Source organism: Triticum aestivum, chromosome 2B (assembly GCF_018294505.1).
Source record: "Triticum aestivum cultivar Chinese Spring chromosome 2B, IWGSC CS RefSeq v2.1, whole genome shotgun sequence".
Lineage (NCBI taxonomy): Eukaryota > Viridiplantae > Streptophyta > Magnoliopsida > Poales > Poaceae > Triticum > Triticum aestivum.
The window spans coordinates 541,418,844-541,435,963 of NC_057798.1; the positions used below are offsets into that span (position 1 = coordinate 541,418,844).

The window sequence follows — 17,120 nt, forward strand, 5'->3', positions numbered from 1 at the left end:
GTATACCGATTTCAGTTGCCATAGCACCAGCCGTACCATAAAAAAATCCCACTCCAGCAAAAAGTACAACAAGTCCACCGGCCGAAGACCTATCCCAACTGCAGAGATGGCCAATTCCTACAGATTGGAACCCCATTCCAGTTATTCCTAGTTTAAAAGACAATGTTTTCAATGTTTATAGGGACTACATGCATATATTCCCATCATGGGAAGATTATAGTGAAGACAAACAGCATTTTCACATCTTCATGTCCAACTTATGTGTAAGTGCTATTATTCATGGTTATTATTTTCCTGTTTTCTGCTGATTGAACACATCAATGATTTACATTACATTGTTGTAAGTAGGCGAGGGTCAATCTGGATAGTCATGACGAGAAAATCTTGCTTGTGCTTTTCAAGGAAGCATTGCAGTAGTATCGGTGTTACCTGAGGAAATCACACTTTGATGGCAAGTCTATAAACGAATTTCTGGTGAAGTCTCCTGTGCTAAATTTAGAAGACATTGAATGGAAAAACCTTGTTATGCACTGGTCTCATTCCCAGGATGAGGTACTGTCTATGAAATCACATGCCAATTTGAACTTCTACTTTTCCGCATGTGCCTTATGGATCTTTTTTGCAGAAAATCTGCTCGAAGAAGAATTCTGGTTTGAAAAGAATGACAGGATATCGCAAATATGCTGCTCGCTGCTTTGCTCTTGTTAGTACCTGTTGTCCTGTATCACTGCACTTGCATACATACCTGGTTCATTATGTGATAGCAGTATGCATGATAGCTTGCTTATCAATTGTTCGCTCCGAATTATCTGATCTGTATGAATGGTTACATTAGTGTAGAATATATCCAAGGCCAATGAATTTTTTTACCTCTGCATACATGTTGTCCTTTATCAGTGTACTTATATTGACAGGTAGTTGTTCACGTACCATCACCCTACAACTTATTTTCCTTTGCCCTCCATTTTCTACATATCAGATCTATATTTACTCTTACCATAAGGTTGGATAACACCGATGGTACTGAAGAAGTTTAGTTGTGCATTGCTCTTGGTTGTACCTTTTGCCTGTATCACTGTACTTACATTTATAGCTACTTGGTTATGTAGCATCACTCTTCATCTTATCTTAAATATTCTCCATTTCTCTTATATTATCACATCTGTATTTACTCTTAAAAAATGTAGAATAAAGGCAATGCTAATGAAGAAGATTATGTGGTAAACTTCTTGAATTGCCCCCCTCCATCAGCATGGACAAGGGCTTTATAGAGCCTATCTTCACCAATAATGGAAGTTTGTCCTTCTCAAGCCTTCAAACTTTGTTGTGTATATTTGGTTATGCATGACTGCAACAGCTGTTTATTTTTTGTGTTTGCATCAAATTGCATGTTTAAAGTTTATTATGTAGTTCATAAACAAACGTTTGTCCTTCTCAATTTAAGTTTTCAGTTGTACAACCAAGTTCCTTATTCATACCATGTAAATTAAACTATACATAGCAAGTGATCTTCTTTTGCACTGCATGTATGCTTCTGTTCTTGATCCGTAATCCAGTGTTGTGGTGAACCTACCCACTACAGCACAATGTCATATTCTGCAATGTCTTAACTATGAACAATGTCATATCATTCTACTATTATTTAAACCTTCTCTTTATTTTCCAATCTGAAATGGGATAAATTGACAGCACACTAACCATTGATACTTATGAGTTCTTGATCTGTAATCCAGTGGTGTCGTGAAGCTGTCAACTTCCTTCACAATGTCATTTCCTGCCATGTCATGACCTGAACAATACCATATTGTGTTAATGCAATTTTCAACTGTGTCACTTTATTCGTCAGTAAGAAATGTGCAAAACCTATCATCTGTCTGCTTGTTTATCTTTCAGAGTGAGGAGGATATAAGTGTTAAACAAGCGCAGTTTCATCAGCTTGCTCGGCTGCTTGCGTTGTAGCTCCCCAGCAGGGGTAACCTTTCTTGAACTCTATTGAAGTGTTGTCGGTTTTGTACATTATTTTTTCGGCGTGTTTATTTGCACTGGTGACGATCTTTGATGCCCAGTGTATGTAATCTGTTGTCTTCTTATGCTTTATTATCATAGTGCCGAACTTTGATGCCCAATGGATGTAATATGTCGTAATTTATTTATTGTATAGTCTAAGTTTTTTCTTATTCACGATGCTGCAGTTATTTTAATGTATATATATCCTGTCTTCGCAGTAAACCGGCCAAACCATAAAATTATGGTACATAATCGGGCCGTCATGCAATCACGATGTATGATCCGCATCATGGGCCCCGTCATCTTGGTCCGTTAAAAGGCCTAAATGTAAACTGGCCCACTAGTAGATTCGGGCCTTTAATAGGCCGAGTAAACCGCCGGCCCTCTTTTCGCAAGAAAACTTAATGGGCTTTTAGGAGGCTGAGAAGTAGGTTGGGCCTGAAACATGCTGAACAGCTCACGGGTCGACAGCAGCCCGAAATGGACCCTGGCCCATGATTGTGCGAATCAAATTACGGGCTTTTAACAGGCCAAAATTGTCTCGGTCCTTGTTTGGCCCAATCAGATTATCGGTTGCGAGCAGGCCGGATGCAAACCGGGCCGTAGTTAGGCCCAACTATATGACGGGATTTTAACAGGCCGATATTAATATAGATCCGAGATGTTAAACGAACCCTTAACAGGCCGAAACTAATATCAGGCCGAATTACTAAATGGGCCTTTAGCAAGTGGGCCCAAAAGCATAGTGTCCAGTTGACGGGCCGAATCTGGTATGGGCCATAATTTAGCCCAAAGCCTCTTAAAGGGCCGAACCTGATCTGGGTTGTAATTTTGCCCAAAACGTGGTAGGCTTTTAATGGTCCAGATCTCATATGGGCCATTATTAGGCCCGAAATGTGGCAGACCATTAATGGACCGGATCAAATATGGGCCGGCATTTGGCCCAAGACATGGCAGCTAGTTAATGGGCCGGCGTACTAGGGTCATCAAAATCTTGTGGGCCTACAGCTGGGCCGGACCATTAATGTCGGCGAAATCTCGAGGGCCTTTAGCTGGGCTGGCCCATTATGGTCCGCAAAAATCTTGTGGGCCTTTACCTGGGCTGGCCCATTATGGCCCACAAAAATGTAGTGGGCCTTTACATGGGATGGCCCATTATGGCCCGCAAAATCTTATGGGCCTTTAGCTGGGCCAGCCCATTATGGTCCGCAAAATCTCGTGGGCCTTTAGCTGGGCCGGCCCATTATGGTCCGCAAAATCTTGTGGGCCTTTAGTTGGGTCGGCCCATTTAAACTTTATGGGCCACTTTTGGACCGGCCCACGTGTTAACATATCATAGGCGCATCTCGCCCATTGGATGAGTGACACTTGTGCCACCGCGGAGCTGACACGTGTTTCCTCCGGTCAGTGACGATTTTGCACGCGGAAAATCCCCATTGGTCCGGGGTTTTAACGTGTTATCGGATCCGAAACCAGACCCGATAATTAACGGCGTTCCGTTACGGTGGATGTCACGTGTCGGTCAGCCTTGACGAAAGCACTTATGTGACACGTGATTTATCGTCATGGAAGTGGACACCTCCATGATGATAATTTTGGTAATGTCTTGGAACACTTCTACGACAACACAGGTATGACTATCTTGATTCTATCATAAAATCGTCATGGATGTACATGCATGACAAAAACACGACCTACTGTGACAAACACGTATCAACACGGAAGTGTATTTTTTTTGTAGTGGGCGAGAACGGCATGTATACATCGTTGGAGGAGGAAGAAAGGGTGGGAGAAAGAGGATGACAAGTGGGCCTCCGTCAGTCGAATAATTCAGTCAAACGTCGTTTATTTTTTGCTTGCCATGTCATCGCTTACACTGGGACCCAGCGATCCGTTCTAGTGTCAAACGACTCTAATGGAGCCATAAGTGTTTTTTTGCAAATTATCGGTACAATACCGGTGGGTATTTGGAAAAAAAGGAACTCGATGGTTTTTTCATTTAGGGTCAAAAATTGTGGTGATTTTTTTCAATTTACTCGACGGTGCCATCTGTTCCGATGGGTCGTGGGTGTGCTTCACGGGGCTGTGAGGTCGAACCGAGACAATTTATGGGTGATGTATAATCTGCAGGTAGCGATTACAATCGTGATGCAATTACGATCAGTAGATACTTTCCTAGTGTGCTTCCATTATGTTTTCTCTTTCCTTATTTTGACGTGTTTCTCTTTCCTTTTCTAGTACATAGATATTTTTACGGAAAGGCTAACGCCCACACGTATGGGCGTTTGGCAACTCGCCCACACGTATGGATCCTCGTCTAACCACTTCTGCATGAATCCTGGCGTGTTCTAGCTGATTTTTTATGCCACGTAGGACTGGGCTGGTGTGTGGGCATTCATATGATCGCCCACACGTCCGTTTCACCACACGGAGTGGCTGGGGTGTGGGCGCTAAGCAGTTCGCCCACACGCTAGTTTGCACCCACGCAGAAGGGATGGTGTGTGGGCGTTTATCAATTCACCCACACGCCCGTCTCTTCTCCCACGCCCAAAGTTGTCAGTTGTCATGTGTGTTGCAGCGTACATAGCAAATGCCCGAGCGTGCTTGTAAGCATATGGCAACTCTCTCTTTTTACCTCGAGTTGCCATGTGTTCTGCAGGGTACATGACAACTGCCCTAGTTGATTCTAAGCAGATGGCAACTCCCTCTTTACCCGAGCATGTTTTTTAGACGGCAACTCCCTTTTTCGTAGTACTACATGGCAACTGCCTAGTGTTAGTAGGTGGCAACCTCTAAAGTTTTTCAAATCATGGCAACTGTAGTAGACCAGACCATACATGGCAACAGCTGCAGTTGTCCAAAAATGGCATCTGGCACTTCACCTGATATGGCAACTGCAGTTGAGCAACCATGGCAACTGTAGTTCAACAACATGGCAACTGCAGTTAAACGAACATGGAAGAGGGTCCGGACCTTGGCAACTGCGGGAAAGCGTGATGACTGTCGCACGGAGCGTGCGGGGCCGTAAGTACGGGCGTGTGGGCATTATCGATTTTTCCCACGCGTAGGTGTGTGAGAGGGACCGCAAGGCAAAAAAAAAGACGTGGGGCATTACTTGTTTTGCCCACATGTAGGCTTGTGGGCTGGTTCACTTAGACACCACACAAAACGTGTGGCCAAACCCTTTAAAGCCCACACATGTGATGGTTATCCGCGTCCTATTTTTATGTTTCCTAATTATATCTCTGGAAGATCCTGTACGTGGTCATGACTATCGCCAGCCTATAGCATCTCCTCTTTAATACAATTTTTTAGGTTATGTTTTTGTAATACATAGTACTCCCTTCGTTCCAAAATTCTTTTCTTACATTTGTCTAAATATGGATGTATCAAGTCACGTCTTGGTATCAGATATATTCGTATCTAGACAAATCTAAGACAAGAATTTTAGGACGGAGAAAGTATGTACATACACGTGACAATGTGATGATTTATTGTGTTGTTACATATATGTATTAGCATGTTACATGAAAACTTTAAATCTTAGCCATTATTTTTCTAATCAGACGGTGCAAACAATATTAGCACATGTGAACGAACATGAAGGCTTATTTGTCTCTTGTTTTAAGTAGTAGTATATAATAGATAGATTTTATATATACTAAACAATGTGTACATGCAATGCACGTTAATTTGGAAGTATATTAAGTGCATGTGGATATTAAGTAGGATATTTTTTGCGTGTTATTATGTGATTAGCATTATATTTGGCATGAAATTAACTGCATGTTAAACGTGTTGAACGCTCGACATTGAAGCAGTCTAGGTCATTGGATTGACATGATTTGATGGCTGAGATTAATTGGATCTGTCCCTTTGAGGTCTTTTATATTGGTATAGATATAACTGAAAATCTCTTGTCCTATCAGTGTGAGGTCTATTTGACCAATGCTAGCTTGAGATCAGAGGGCTTCGTCAGTGGGCCTGCAACACAACCTCAAAGCCCACCTGTCAACCACTACAAATTTCAGATGCCTCAGCATTGGTCTAGACCACCACGCATAAATTTGAAGAAGGGAAATCGAAAGATCGTTTACCGAGCAAGGAGTCGTGTGCTCGTGGTTGAAGATGGAGTACAGCAGTGAAGCCAAACTTTTCCATACTCGGAAGAGACGGCGGCTACCACGATGGAGAAAGAGTTATCGACGAATATTAGACGACAGTAAAGCGCCTTCGTCCTCAATGACGGTGGGAATTTTAGTTTCCCGGATGCATACGATATAATTCAACAGATTCGCCGTGAGCACCAGATCCTAGCGAAAGAGGAGGGGTGATTCATTGGGTTTGCCCATAAGCGAGGTGGCCTCCCCGAAGAAGTTCCCGCTGCGGGTGCATCACCTGCTAGCAAATCCACAAGGAAAAAGAATATCGAATGATAAGTGTCACACATGTGGCACGAAGCAATCCAGTCCTGCCTTTTTTACAACTAAAGTTATCATCTGAAAAGAAAAACAAACAGAAACTTGTCATCCAGAAAGAAAGTGCCCATGCTTATAACTAAAGTTAACATTCTCACTTAACTAAACTTCTCATCAAAAATATTAGGAGTTGACATATGTTCATGCCATGCGTATGGCACTTATGAGAGTCCAAAAATATATAATTCACACCTTATGGCAAATGCAGTAGCAAGTCAACATGGAAACAACGATCTTTCATAGGTATACAATCGCCAAAGCTAGGGAGATTACAAGCATCAAGTAAAACACATATCCCATGCCACACAATCTCAATGTTCTGACGGCTATGGAAGAAATTTTTCTATATTCCGATACGTAAGATTCGAAAACACGTGTAGAACACTCGTGTAACTCCTGGTTTTTCTCTCTCATGCTGCGCTCTAGTCTCTTTTTCCTCCACAGATCTTTTAAGAACTCACCATCTCCGTAGAGGTAACTGCTGACTGTGAATGTCAAGTGTTTTTTGTCTGGGACGAAATAAAATAATCCGGTTTCAAAGCGGCGCTCTCTGTACTTTGCAATTGCCCTCTTTATTGTGCGTGACAGTTTTCCAATAATTCCGTAATTTTCTATATAAACCGGCCATGAATTGATCGACCACACATGAATCCAGGCAAAAATCCTCCATCTCTCGTTACGAAGCTCCAATTCGTGGCGCAGTGCCGTTGATTTAAGTACAGCTGCAGGTTTAGCCAATGCCCTCATGCCATACTCGTCACGAACACATAGCCTGAACGTCTTCTTTGGCCTCATAACCATGTGGTCTTTTCCATAAACCAGAGATCCAACCTGTTGTTTCACAATAAATAAGAACGTCTTCGTCGGAATCTTCGGTTGGCGTTTGATCCTGGGTATGGCATGAGCATCGTAAATTAATATCCCATGATCTCTCGAAGAAAACAAAACCCTTACGAGCTAGTAGTATACGCGAGTAAGAAAAAAAAAGTGTACTAGAGTATACATGCACGAACATCTAAAAAATATATAGAAGCACAAATAAACAGCCCTCGTTCGTATGTACCTGCAGCTGCTGTCGAAGGTAGTAGTCTTCATCTGCGTCATGCAAAGAACCCAGCGAATCGATGGAGGACTAATTAGGTAGCCCTCGTCTACTAATACTCCTGCGCGTGGTAGGTTAGTTTCTTTTTGGTTGGTTACTTTTCCTACTGTATATACTAGTAGTATAATCATTGGACGTGTACGCACAGGAAACTGAAACTGGAGACCAACGTACACACGCACGCCCGTGGCGCATCCAAACAGGAGACCCACATGTACGCCGTGGCCGATACCAATAGGACCACCGGAACAGCACACGCGCACGTTGATATTTTTTCTAAATACAGTATACAATCAAAATTGACCATGTACATGAGTATACATTCATTCCTATGAACGCACGTACACGCATCTTACTCATATGAACACCTTCGAGAGACTGAGTTGACGTGACATCTTAAAATTGACAAAGTAACTGCATGCGCCTCGTAGACTAACATTGTCACAAAGTCTAAAATAAATTTAAAAAAATATGAGCATCAATGTTAAGTTTAGAACAGAAATCTTGATAGACGAGATATCGCTATCCTTCTAACTATCCAACCATATGTTACGCATGTTGATATCGACATCAACACACGGGCGCGGAAACTCTTATCTTTGAAAAGGGAATACCCCGGCATGTGAAATCTCAGGTGATGCACTCAGCCATAAGGGTGCGGGAGCTCGTAGGGGGGCACGCACCTGCTGAGCCATGCCGGCAGCCCGATTGCCTCATCGAGAATACATGAAATTATTTTACCACATGGCAAGCGTAAAAAAAGAGAGTACATGAATTTTTATGGGAAATATTGTCTAGCTGACGTTTCCTAGGGGGGAAATCCCAGCTAATGCCTTGGTTGTCGCCCGATTGCGCAGCACAGAACCTGACGCAAGTTGGTTGCCATGTCACACTAGTTTACCCGTTCGCTCCCTAAGCCAAGCACCGAAACATTTTTTCTGTGTATAAAGTCATCTCTAATTGCAACTCGTAAAAAACCTCTCGCATCCGTCCACGAACAAGGAGGACCAGTCTGAGGACATGGAAGCGGGAGGTCGACATCCAACGCTAGTCGTACACATTTTAACCTATCTTTTAACAAAACGGATGAAATTTATACAAACACGGCCGGATTTCGTACAATCATAATGAATTTCATACAATCACGATGGATTTAACTACATTTTGAATATTTAGAAAAAAGACCGTCCCCTAAACCTATCCTGAGGCGGCGGCCGGCTTGCGTCCAAAACCATGTCGTCCTCCTTCCGCCTTCTCCATGAGCACTGACGATAAGACTGATGAAGTGAAGGTGCGGCCTCCGACGAGGAAGAGTATAACACGAGAGACGAAACGGACCACATGGGACACAGACCCCACCGCCTCCCGTGGCCTACTCATCCTCGAAGGAGTCCATGCCTTGCCCGTTACTGGTGGACGTGAGGTCCACGAGAGAAATGGTGGCGCCTTGGCTGTCGTCGTCCCACCGGGTCGGCTGATGGTTCGTCGACGGCGCCTAGGAGGCGCAGCTGGCGTTGTTCTCCTCCGCGATCGTCTGCAGCTGCGCCTCCGCGGCTGCCGCTTCCTGTCGAGCGGCAGCTTGAGCGTGGACAACATCATAGATGGAACACTGCTCCATGAAGAACCTTGAGTTCATCGCAGCCACCGCCTCCTCGCTCGCACGCTCGCCGTATATCTGGCCCTCTTCCAGCCGGTGTTGCTCCAGGAGGAACAGGTTGTACCCCTGTTCCTCATGTGGCTGCTGGAACACCGACAGAGGCGCCGACGTAGTCTGCACCTCCGCCATGGCGGCGTTGAACTGCGCCTGCGCCTGCTCCATGGTGAAGCCGGCGTGCACAGGAGGCGCGGGAGCCGGGAAAGAGTCGTCGGAGCCCGGCTCCATCATGGTGTCGTCGAGACCTCGGGCAAGCTGGCCAGCAAGCCGGCCTCGATCCGCCTGACACGAAGGCTATGCCAGGCGGCAGCAAGGGCGTCCACCACGTGCTTCATCTCCGGCGACAGACTGTCCCATAATGCTTTCACGCTGTCGGTGTCAAAACCGGCAGATCTCAGATAGGGGGTCCCGAACTGTGCGTCTAAGGATCGAAGGTAACAGGAGGCGGGGGACATGATGTTTACCGAGGTTCGGGCCCTCTTAAAGGAGGTAATTCCCTACTTCCTGCTTGATTGACTTTGATGAGTATAGGGGTTACAAGAGTTGATCTACCACGAGATCGTAATGGCTAAACCCTGGATGTCTAGCCTGTATGATTATGATTGCCTCTACAAACTAAACCCTCCGGTTTATGTTGACACCGGAGGGGCCTAGGGTTGTACAGAGTCAGTTTACAGAGAAAGGAAGATACATTATCCGAATGCCAAGTTTGCCATCCACGCAAAGGAGAGTCCCATCCGAGCACGAGGGAGTGCCTTCTGTCTTGTATCTTCGCAGCCCATTAGTCTGGCCCATGTAACATAAGTCGGCTCTCCGAGGACCCCATAATCCAGGACCCCCTCAGTAGCCCCTAAACCGGGCTTCAATGACAACGTATCCAGCGTGCAGATTGTCTTCGGCATTGCAACGCGAGTTCCTTCTCCGAATACTCCAAAGCAGTCTTCCGCACATAAGAGATGTATCCGGCTCTGTTTAACAATTACAACCCTAAGTTGTAGGGGCAAAAAATACTCAAAACAACTGGCAACTTTTTCGGCGAGGCATTATTCCCCGGCCTTGTTATTATTCTGAACCGTTTTACAGCCCTCGCTTCGTGTTTCGAGGCACGACCATTTACACGTCTTGTCAAAGAAGAGATCGTGTCCCCTTATCACGGTATTCTCATCAATGCGGGTTTGGGTAATCTAACCATGCCGTTCGCACGTCCCCTTGGGAATAGGCGAGGTTTAAGGCTTATGAGGGGGCGCTTGATATTCACTGCCTTTATAAGAGGATAATGACCCATCTCTGCACCTCACGCCTTCTTCTTCCTCTGCCCTTCCGTCCCCGAGCTCCAGCGCCCAAGCTCTAATATTTCCCTTCACCCCAACTCCTCCAACTATGGCCAGATCCGGTTCTCAGCGCAAGTGGATGGCCTCCTCCGTGACAAAGAAGGACATCAAGGATCTATGTGAGGTGAGGTACTTGACGACGGAGATTACACACAGGATTCCTACCCCGGGGCAGGTCATCCCCACCCCAGAGCCCGGCAAGAGGGTGGTATTTATCCCCCACTTCCTCTGAGGACCTGGGTACGCCCTCCATCCCTTCGTCCGAGGTCTCATGTTTTACTACGGGCTGGATTTCCATGATCTGGCCCCGAATTCCTTCCTCCACATCTCGGCGTTCATCGTCGTGTGTGAGGCATTTCTCCGCATCCCCCCACACTTTGTCCTGTGGCTAAAGGTTTTTAATGTGAAGCCGAAGGTGGTTGACGGCTAACACGCCGAGTGTGCTGGCGCCATGGTGAGCAAGCTCAACCCTGTTACCTGGCCTAAAGAGACATTCATGGACACTGTTAAGGTATGGCAGCAAGAGTTGTTCTATATCACCGAACCTCGCGGAACCAAGTGGGTGGCCGCTCCTGCTTTAAGATCCGGACCTCTGCTGTGGCTCGCGTCCTGGACCAACAAGGGTCTAGACTGGGGATCCTCTGACAAAGTATTGACGCTGAAAAAGTGTATCAAGAATATGATAGAAAAGGACATCACCCTTGCTGATGTGGTTCAGGTGATGCTTATCCGCTGAGCTCTTCCCTGCCAACGACGACCTCTCAAAATGTGTGAGTTTAACCCAGAAGGGCCACGGACCCTGTAGCGATTCTTTGGTATGACGCACAAAGGGATCTGGAAGCTGCTCTTCAAGAGGCAGAAGACGTGGCCAAGGACGTCTGACGACACCGGTCTCGACTGCAACAATCCGGCATCCCCAGTATGTATCATATTTCCGAACATAACTTCACTCATCAATCTTAGGGACGGGTACTGAAAATTCCATTCCCTGAATAGGGCTGGATAAAGAAGGCGGAGCAGATCAAATGTCCGGCCCCGCTCCCCGAAAAACCAGCTGAGCCTCTGTTGATGATGGTGTTGGTCCCGGCGCCCTACCAGGAACCGGTGAAGAAGGACAAGAAGAAAAAGAGCAAGGAGGCCGAAGGTGGCCTCCATCACGAAGAAACTTCGGGCGCTATGTCCTGAGGGACCGAGGCTCCTTCCTCTCACGAGGGAGACGAAGACGAGGACAAGGATGAGGAGGAGGAAGAAGAGAACCCTCCTCTCAAAGGGAAAAAGAGTGCAGCCTCCGTAGACCTAGAGGAGGTGGCGTCTAAGAGGGGAAAGATATCCCTCTCGGACGACTTGGATTCGGACACCGAAGCTGTCCCCCAGCACCGCCCCCGAGCCAAGCCCCTTGCCGAATCGTAAGTACCTTAGGATGCCTTACATACATCCAATATTTTACAATTTGTAAGAATAATATCAAATCATGTGTTTCAGTCCGGCCCATGATATCCCTCAAGAATCATCGTCCTTGGGGGATCTTCCGCCGGATATGATTGAGAGCAAGACGCCTCCACAAGCTTCCCCGCCTCCTAAGGCTCTCTGTGCTTCGGAGAAGTGCGGGAGAGGACCAAGACGGTGCGAGAGGATAACGCCTTGGCTGCCGAGAACATGAGGGGTGCAACCCTCATGGAGACCGGCGACGGGGGTCTTGGATCATCCGACCCTCGGCCAGATACTGTTCCGGAGATACAAACGGCTCCGGAGTCGAATCAGTAGCCCCCTCTGAGGGAGGGGAAAGTGGCTATTCTGGCGGCGACCTCTACTAACGAGGAGGCGCCGAACATGCTGATGGATGCTCTACAAAGTGCGTCCATCTTGGAGGAGCATCTTACGTTAATGGGTACGGTGGTTGAGAAGATTCAGTCTGCTAAAAGCGGGCTGAATGAAGCCTTCACGATCCTACTAACAGGCTTTGCGGTATGCAATCTAATGTTTTTAGCCACTTTCCATATGCAAAATATGCATGTATATAGATAGTAGCCCCTGAGACTTCGTTCGGCCCATGAAGAAGGGCGAATAGAGGATATATAGACATCCGTAGGAAATAACAAACTTATCTATTGGTAAAAAAACAGGCTTCACTGTTAGTGGCGACTGCTCAGGCCGCCGAAGTTTCTGAACTGAAGCAGAAACTGCAGATGGCCGACTAGGACATTATCCTTATTAACAAGCGGCTCGACGAGGCGCAAGGTATGTTTCAAGTACGCCGTACATGATTGTATTAATTTGCAAACACTAAGTTGAAGCCTATGCGTTGCTATATGCATAATTGCAGATGGCACTGCTGAGGTCGAGACCCTCAGGGGTGACCTTGCCCGGGCGAAGGAGCAGGCAAGGGTGAGCAATGCAGCCACTGATAAAGCGGCTGCAAATTTAAAGGCCGAACAGGCCACCCGACGTCAGTTCAAGGAGCGGAAAGTGGAGCAAGAGCTCAAGGACGCCACTCGCAGGTGCGAGTTCCTTGAGAAGGAAAATGAAGATAAGGCGGCCAAACTCGCCAAGGCCCTTCAAGAAGCCCAAGAGGCAAGGTCCGAATCCTGAGAGGCTAGCGAGGAGATCCGATAGGCCAGACAGATAGCGGCTGGTAAGACCTTTCTTTTACAGTCTAAGTTTGGCGATTAGAGGTATGCCTTGCTTAATCGACTATGAAGTTCTCCAGACGCGTTTCTGGATCTCTCAAAGAGTGCCGCCAACACCGCGCAGTTCTTTCGAGCACAAGAGGGGCATGCGACAGATAAGTTGTTCTAGTCGCAGTTTGCAACACAAGAGCGCTCGATGCTATTGAACGAACAAATGGCGCAGTGGGCCGAGCTGCATAAGATGTCTGGAGCGGCCATGAAGGATGTTCTTGTCCGAATGTGGCCAGCCAAACCCATTCCGAGCAGCTTGGCCTAGTGCGGCGACTCGTCGATGCCTTGCCCCGAATTGATGCATTCAAGCAGTCAGTGTGCATAGAAGGTTCACGGATGGCCTTCACCGGCATCAAGATGCACTGGGAGAAGATGAAGGCCGCCGTTATCGTAGTTGAGGGTCCTCCCGGCGGCAAGGACCACCGCACACCGGAGGCTACTTAGAGGATGTCCTAGAGGGCGCTCGCTTGATAGAGGGTCAATGCTCAAAGGACATTACGTTCGAATGAATGTATCCGAACAACCCAGACGTGTTTATTATATGTATTAAGGCTTTGTGATATATTTGTGCCATTGTCTGAAAGTTCTTTCCTCCTGTGCGGCCGTTTTTGTATTCCTGAGAGTTTTTCCGTCGTCGGCTTTGGCCCCCATGTAGATACTACGGGGGTGTTCGGGATGGCGCATGAGCACACTTGAGCCAACATCTTGGCCCGTAAAGGAGGTGTTAGTGCGGCGAACCAGGCAATTGGACTATATGGCTTTAACACTCCCACTTAGCCAAAGGAGTTTGACCATGGGGCTATAAGATAGCCCCTGGTATGTACGCGGCTATCCGGATGCGGATGTGTTACGTATGTGACCGAAAAAAACGGTCCTTCATATAATACGGAAAAAAATGCTAAAGATTTAGTAAGTCACCGAGTGGCTGACCAGCTCTCGCCGCATCATGACAGTCAGTTTTCGGCTTTCTCTACTGAGGTGCTTGACCGGACGAACTAGAAACACAATCACAGTAGTTCTCCCTTTACTACCCTAGCCGAACAAAGGGAATGTAAGGTAGCAAACACAAGAGTCGGGCAACCCAACTATTGACCAAAGACATGATTCAGAGCCGATGCATATAATGCCAAGTTCAGGACGCTGAAGTGTGATATAAAGCTATTCGGGCTTTTGTTTGGCGACACATATGTGGCCACATAGGGACCCTGGCAATGGGTGCTGAGGTGTGTGAAACAACTGGGGAGACAGAACACAATTTTATGAATACGGTCGATACCAAAAAAAATTGTCCTCACTAGAATCTGATTGATACGTCAAAACGTGATCGTACAGAGGGCACCATAAGCACCAAGGCCATTTTATATGCCGGGGGTCTAAGAATAAGGAGAAAAGCTCGATACAGGTCCTTGAATAAAATTTGGTCTAAAGAATCCTTTGGACATCCTGCCACACATCTGCGCTGCTTTTGCCTTGTAGAGAGAGGTTCCTTCAAAGGAATGGTCTTCAGTTATCCGCACAAAACCGTGCTCGAAGAGAGTCCTTGTAAGTCTGTAGGATATATAGGTTCAAATGCACGTGTGGTAGAAGAGAAAAAATAATTGAAGAAAAAGGTGGAAGGTCATACAGGGTCGAACCGTACTATAGACCTGTCCGTATTGTGCCTCTGTTGATGCCCAACGTATTTTGAGTGCGTAATGATGCATGTGCGGTACGAATTCCGTGAGTGTGAGCGGCAACCGATGGAGGCGAAACTGCTAGTCTAGCTCTGGAATTACCGAGCTGTCAGCATACGGGACTGACCAACTCGTTTAACAATGTCCGGCAGTTTGATGGTCGATGAGGTGTGCGGCTTGATAGGGCCGCTCTGTACTTCGGCCGTGAGGGCCGCGGTTTGCTCCTCCGTACGGAGGGAGCGTTCCGTATTTCCATTGACTGTTATGATGCCGTGTGGACCGAGCATCTTGAGCTTTAGATAGGCATAGTGCGGGACCGCGTTGAATTGAGGGAAAGCGGTTCGTCCAAGCAGTGCATGATAACCACTGCGGAAGTGGACAATATCGAAGATCAAATCTTCGCTGTGGAAGTTGTCTGACGAGATGAAGTTGACTTCCAATGTTATTGAGCCTGAGCAATGGGCCTCTACACCAGGTATTACTCCTTTAAAGGTAGTTTTAGTGGGCTTGATTCTTGACGAATCAATACCCAGTTTGCGGACAGTGTCCTAGTAAAGCAAGTTAAGACTACTGCCACCATCCATAAGTACTCGCGTGAGGTGTAATCCGTCGATGATTGGGTCAAGGACCAAAGCTGCCGAACCTCTGTGACGGATACTGGTCGGGTGGTCCTTTCAATCGAAGGTGATCGGACAAGCCGGCCATGGATTGAATTTTGGGGCGACCGGCTCTACGACGTAGACGTCCCTTAATGCGCGCTTGCGCTCCTGCTTGGGGATGTGAGTGACGTAGATCATACTTACCATTTTGACCTCGGCAGAAATTTCTTCTGTCCCCCCGTATTCGGTGGGCGAGGCTCTTCATCGTCGTCCTCGCTGGGCGACTGTTTCCCCTTGTGTTCAGTGTTGAGCTTGCTGGACTGTTTAAAGACCCAACAGTTTCTGTTGGTATGATTGGCAGGTTTATCGGGGGTGCCATAAACCTGACAAGGCTGATCAAGTATTATGTCCAAACTGGATGGACCATCTTTGTTTCCTTTGAATGGCTTCTTCCGTTGACCGGACTTGGAGCCACTGAATTTGGCGTTGACCGTCGTGTCTTTGTTATTGTTTTGACGCTTGTGCTTGTTGCGTCGTGGCTTGTCGTTGCCATCCCTGGCTTCGGATGTGCTTGGGTCGCTGGTGCTATTGCTTCTACGAGCTAGCCAGTTACCTTCTCCCGCGCAAAAGCGGGTCATAAGTGTGGTAAGGGATGCCATGGACTTTGGCTTTTCTTGGCCGAGGTGTCGGGCGAGCCACTCATCTCAGACGATGTGTTTGAAGGCCGCGAGGGCTTCGGCTTCCGGACAATCCACAGTCTGGTTCTTTTTAATTAATAACTTGGTCCAGAGCTTCCGGGCTGATTCTCCGGGTTGCTGGATTATGTGACTAAGGTCATCGGTGTTTGGGGGCCGAACATAGGTGCCTTGGAAGTTGTCTCTGAAGGCGTCCTCCAAGTCTTCCCAGCTACCGATAGAGTTTTCCGGGAGGCTGTTGTCACGCCCAATATGCGACCCTATCCAAAAGGAACTCGAAGGTCCCACCAAGGATAGACCCGCATATTGAAACGCTTTTGCAAGGTGGATATCATTACATCAACATTACATAATAGATGGGGATACATACATAAGGCATACCATGCCATGAGAATACATCAATACATCATACATAAGATCAACATCCGACTACGGATGAAACACAAACAGAAACTCAAAGGACATCCACCCTGCTAGCCCAGGCTGCCGACGTGGAACCTATCCCCTGACCGAAGAAGCAGAAGAAGAACTCAACGCAAGCAAGCATCGCTCTCGCGTCATGATCATCGCATAACCTGTACCTGCAAGTGTTGTTGTTGTAATCTGTGAGCCACGAGGACTCAGCAATCCCATTACCATGGGTATCAAGACTAGCAAAGCTTAAAGGGAAAGGAAGGGGTAAAGTGGTGAGGCTGCAGCAGCGACTAAGCATAATATGGTGAATAACATACGCAAATAAGAGCGAGAAAAGAGCAAGCGGAACGGTCGTGTAGCTAGCAATGATCAAGAAGTGATCCTGAACTCCTACTTACGTCAAACATAACCCAAAAACCGTGTTCACTTCCCGGACTCCGCCGAAAAGAGACCATCACGGCTACACACGCGGTTGATGCGTTTTAATTC

The 17,120-nt window shown here is 46.9% G+C and overlaps 1 long non-coding RNA gene across 1 annotated transcript; it reads right to left on the bottom strand.

Annotated features, from left to right (window-relative positions):
• Positions 1–6,663: 6,663 nt before the first annotated feature.
• Positions 6,664–7,668, bottom strand: LOC123041598 (uncharacterized). The gene is made up of 2 exons (XR_006418572.1): positions 7,549–7,668; positions 6,664–7,374 (listed from the first exon to the last, which is right to left on the bottom strand). It is a non-coding gene; the product is annotated as an uncharacterized lncRNA (long non-coding RNA).
• Between the last annotated feature and the right edge of the window lie 9,452 nt (positions 7,669–17,120).